Genomic DNA, 6000 nt, shown 5'->3' with positions numbered 1-6000 from the left:
ACCCCCATGAACATTAATAAATAGCCTAAAATCCCAGTGAAACAAAGCTAAATCACATAGAGAGAGCCCTCTCTGGACTTAGGTTGGCTAGAGCCTAAGCCTAAAAGATTGGTTTGTGGTTACCTTGGTTGTTTCCTTCTTCTGATAACTTCTAAGGAAAATTTTGAGTGATAACAAGCAGCATCATGAATAGCAACTGAAGACAACATACCAAATGTAATGAATGCAAGAGGATGGTTGTTGACAACATGAAGGCGAAACAAGGTTGCAAGCTCAAGCAAATCCATTGATGATGAAAGCAACTTTGGAGACTCTGACTATGAGGTGATGACACGACATGAAGATCGTGCGAAGATAGAGAATGGAACAAAGAAGGAGTTGCATGTGTTGAAGCAGCAACTCAAGGAAGAACATGAAGTTGCATAGATAGACAAATGAGTTGCAGTAGGATCAGGAACAACAGTGGGCACATTGTGCACTCACAAATGAAAATGTGCCCATACAAGTTAAATATCCACCCCAGTAGCTAATACGGAGCAAACATGGTGAGCTGTGTTGGTGATCGCATGCAAGGGATTCAATAGCATGCATGTCATTGTGTGCACGCATGCAATCCAACCCAATCAAAACACTCACCAAGGAGAAGACAAGAAGCAAGTCCAACTAGAGCTGAACATGTACATCGGCAAGTTAATGTGCATGACCACCAACACACACTTGAAAATTAGCATGGACACTATGCATCAGTGTGTTACCAATTTAGCCACACCCAAGAAGACCATGCGAATGTTAGCAATCGATTTGGATGAAGGGGCCGAACCAATGCACCGATTGCAACGGAGGCAAGAGTTCGCTTCAGCAAGATGTCACCATGAGTTGCATACACACCACCATGGATGACCAAGCTTAGCATCAACTCACCACATTCACCATCACAAGAATGTCAAAGAGTTGGTCTCATCACAGTGGATCGAGTGTCAGCAATGTCTTGCAAGCCTTTCTCAAGCCATGTTGTCTCACATGAGTACATGTGCATTGTAATGTTGAGTCAAGTCAAGTGTAAGTCAAGTGTCAATGGTTGGATGTAACAATCATAGAGTAGGTGAACAGTCATGAGGGTAGTTGAACTGTCACAAAGGGGAATGTCAAGGGTCACCCCACCCTTTGCTATAAATAGTCCCTCATAACTCATTGTAGAGACTTTTGGTTGGCCAAACTTATGATAAGACTATCTTGGATAAAGCTTGGATAGTATTGTAACAAACCTTAGCTTCTCCATTGCATGGAGCTAGTTCATCTCTTTGGAGGAGCAGGCGAATGTGGCTATACCTTTCCACTGTTGGGGCTAGTAGGTTTACATGGATGTATTGTATGATTGTGTCTTACACTTCTTTATATAATAATAGCCAACACATTTTCGTGCATATGTTGTTATTGTAGTTGGACTACTCCGGTTGCCTTAATGATATATGTTGTTTAACTTACGTATTTGTGTATGAACTAATTTGTATGAAGTTATATGAATCTTTTTGTTAATGTGTTGTATATGTTGTTAATGTTGTCCCGTCCATGTCAACTACTCTGCCAGACACCAGACAGATATTTCACATGAATCTTTTTGTAACAACTGTTGCACTTGTCTCGGACTGATCCATGAGTGTTGTACATGTTATCTTACCTTGTATGTTGTGACTGTCACATCCAAGTGGACTGCTCCACCAGAAGCTATGCATGTCCTTTTGTGTTGTGTGTTCCTTGCCGAGTTGGGACTTATCCCTTTCAACCTGGAACTCACCTTCAACCTCATCTCCCCTTTCTATGTTAGAACCTCTCATACACCTTCTTTGACTCACTGCATCAGTCACACCCTTGCTACTTACAGAGTTATCTTACTTGCCTCTGTGCGAGATCGTGGCCAAGGCATTACCTTACGACCCACTGCTGGGACTCCTACACCAAACAGTATGAGGTCTAATTGGGACTTCTTACCGGGGATATCCCCTTGAAATGTTGGCGGGTCCAACACTGTCAATAGGTCCATCAACAAATTCGACATCTACTGACACCACCTTTCCACCTAATTCAATTTGTAACGAACTCAAAATTCCATAAGGCTTGAAGCCCCTTCCATCAAAGGCCTTTAGAGTATTCGGTGGTTGATTGAGTTGAGGAGAGTCAATGGCCTTCCAAGAAGAAAGTGACATGATGTAGGCGGAAGTGCCTTCGTCCACAATGGTTCGATGAATAGTTGTGCTTCGCACAATAGCCTAAATCAGGAAATTTAATTACACTAGAAGTCTAGGCGTATGAGTCTCATGATTAAAACTGCAAGGTTAGAATCCAAAGGATCAAATTATCTAATTGCGGAAAGTAAACCCTTCTTCTGGGCGGGACAATTTTACAACACCATGAGAGTCGACATAGTTGAAGGAGCTAGAATTAGATCCTCAACTATGTTACAATGCTATGCATCTATCACATGAGGGTTGAATGAGGATTTATGAATAACGCCCTTAGGAGGTCATATTTTTAATTCAATAGGAACTGGATTTGGAACAAGATCCAAAATGGTTGAGGTAGAACTGGTAGGTTGATTAGTAGTCTAACTAGTCAAGGGATTCGAATTATCGTAGTCCTTATTCCTCATTGCCGCCATAACTTCATTTTTCAGCTTGGTGGAGGAAAGCATCATAATCGAGGAAGAGGAAGAAAGATCTTGAGCAATCATGTTAGTCTCCTGATTAGGAAAGGGATCTATCAACACAACATGTGCATTAGATGATTTAAAAAATTGATTTACTTACATTTGATGTGGACAGTCAGGAGTGAAATTCTCCTCATTACAGATTAAGAAAGGAAAACAAGGTTTTTGTTTTTCTTTAGAAGACTGGTTATTTTGTTTATCCTGTGGAGGGTTATCTTTATTTTCTTACCTTTTCATTTCTTATTACTTCCTGGTTACTGAGATTTTCCTTTCGTGGATTGGACAAAATTTATCTCAAAAGTAGAGGACAGGTTTTGAGAAGCCGCAACAAGAGATGAACCTGATGGTTTAGTCACTAACCGATCACCAGTAGAACCGGCCACACCATCTGCGACATGTGATTCTTTATCGGGAGGTCATCGAACAATATTTGAAGGTCGTAGAGAATTTCATATTTTATCATAAAGCATGTGGGATTGAGTATAAATAAGATCAATATATTGGGCATGAGAAATTACTTGCTTCTAGTCAAAATGTGACCTTTAGCAACATCTTATGTTATGCATGGCAACAGATACTTAATAAACCATTCAGCTAATAATTGGTTAGGAATGAAGGTTTTGACTAAACGACAACAACGTCGCCACTCATGAATATGATCAGAAATATGAGTGGAATCAGATTGTTTGAAAGAAGTCAAAAGTTCAGTTCTAGTCTCATAGCGAATGGGAAACTGAAAATGAGTTAAGATTGTGGTTGTTAAGGTGCTGATATTTTTGAATGAAGCTCATGGTAATTCAATATGCCACTTTGTTGCCATACTGGGAATTGTCCACTAGAAAAGACGTAATCGAATAGATTCATCATTTGAAGAGTTCAATGGACACCATAAATGATACGTCACAATGTGTGTAGATAGGTGCTCTCCAATATTTCCATTGAACTTTGGGATATCACTAGGAAATTTTGTAGGAATAACCAGCCACTAGGGAGAGTGAAAAATGGGATCATCTGTAAGGCAGGTCAGATTTGGCAATTCAAGGGTTGTCACAAATGGAAATCGTCGATTAAATTCTGGTGGAGGGTATCTTGGGTAATATGGGATGACTTTTGCAATAGGTATATGCATCTGATAACCTAGATAAAATTAACCTTCCTGCCAAATTTTGGGATAACCTTGCAAAGTTTGAAATGGTTGGGTTTGCATTTATTGATCTTGGTAAGGCATTTGAGAAATGCCTTGATATGGTTTCCTTATGGGATTTTTCATCATCACTATGTAATTTGGATAGGTTGTGTTTGTGCCATGCCATATACAGGTTGACCTATTTGGATTTGAGTAATATCCTGACCAAGTGGTGGAGGTTGTAAGGCACCTTAAAGAGGTTGGATAAGTGGGACTTGGGAAATGTAGGTTTTAACCCCGTACAGAAATTACCTGCATATGAATTCTAAAACACAGAAAATAAACAATGCGAGAGCATAACACATAAAACACATATACATAGAGATTTTCTCTTGGATCCCAAAACCGGGATTACCAGCTTGATTTTTAATTATGTTCCTTTCAATGTTATGATACATATTTATACATGCTGAAGCATCCAATACCATGGACCAAAAACCATCATCCAAAACCATGGACCGAAAACCATTGCGTCCAAAAACATGTGCGAAAATCATGCACAAAAAACCATAGGTAGGTCCACCCAACCTAATATAGGGTCCAAAACCAAAATTTTTCAGGTCACTACCCCAGACCCCATAGAGTGGGATTTGCTGCACCCCTCAAACCCCTGTGACTCCCCCGCTACTTAATCGACACAACAAAGGGGGGGATTTGCCCCCCTCCTAACCCCTAAGTTAACTACGTGTGCTAGTCGTGGAAAGAATATAACACAACCCAACACTCTCCCACTTGTTGTTTTCTTTCCACAGGAGACCACAAGAGAGCTTAGTCATTTATCCAACCCTGCAATGCCCATTGTTTCTCTACACCAAGAGAGCTTCTCAGAGCTCATATATTTTTTCAATGCATCTGTAGTATTCTTCAAAGTGTCCACCTTTACTAGCAACACATTTTTGTCTTCTATCATATCCCTCACAAAGTGATACTGAACATCAATGTGAATTGTCTTTGAATGGTAAGCAAGGCTCTTTGCCAAGAAAATTGCACTTTGGCTATCACAGTCTATCCTTATAGCTCCCTGTACTAACCCCATACTTGAACACAATCTCTGCAACCAAACTGCTGCCTTGCTTGCATGAGTGGCTGCCATGTATTCTGCCTCTGTAGTTGATAATGCCACTACAGATTGTTTCTTACTCATCCAACTGACTACACCTCCAAATAAGTTAAACACATACCCACTTGTAGATCTTCTCTGATCCAGATCTCCAGCCCAGTCCGCATCAACAAAGCCACGGATATCCAAAACTCTGTCCAATCCTAGTCTTCCTTGGTAACACAAACCATAATCACTAGTTCCTCGCAAATACTTGAAAAACTCGCTTCACTGCTGTCTAATGCTTCTTCCCTGGTTTTGACATAAACCTGCTCAATACTCCCACTGCATGTGCAATGTTTGGTCTAGTACAAACCATTCATACATCAGGCTACTGACTGCACTTGCATATGGAACACGGGACATATCCTCTTCCTCTTCTTGTGTCTTTGGACACTATTCAGCAGATAACTTTACACCTATAGGAATAGGAATCTTCACCGGTTTACTATCCTGTGTTATCACTCAAAGTTAACCTCAAGGCTGAGAAAGGAAATTCTGAGGTAACCACAGACCAAGCTTCGATCTGGCATCTAGCCCTGCCAAACCAGAGAGGGCTCTCTCTTTGCCAATAAGATGTGGCTGCAATAAATGAAATCTTAGGCTAGTTATGGAGTGCAGGGATTTTTTTTGAAATTTTTTGGGTCGAAACAGCGAGAGAAAGGATGATTGGGCTATGGAGTTGATGCTAGTTTTTTCCGGCAAACTTGGGGCAAAGTAAGTGCCATGTTCAGCGAGATAAAGATTGCGAATGTGAGAAGAATAGGGGAGAAAGCCTGCTGCCCTGTAGGCATCAAACAAGGGATGGATCTGCAGCAGCAACTTTAGACAAAAGAGAAACACGAGGTTGCTCAACAGAGCATCTAAAAAAGGATGAACTCTGCTAAGACAACCATTACATCTAACAACAAAATCATCATGAAAGGAGCATCATTACAGATGAATTCCTAACATATCTCTTAGATAATGCTAAAACAAGGTAGGAAAAAAAAAAAAAAATAATAATAAAAT

The sequence above is a fragment of the Pinus tabuliformis genome, chromosome 3_1 (assembly GCF_031772625.1).
Source record: "Pinus tabuliformis cultivar Carrire ecotype Pingquan chromosome 3_1, CPIR1, whole genome shotgun sequence".
NCBI classification, from domain to species: domain Eukaryota; kingdom Viridiplantae; phylum Streptophyta; class Pinopsida; order Pinales; family Pinaceae; genus Pinus; species Pinus tabuliformis.
Note: the sequence above shows the minus strand (reverse complement) of the source record.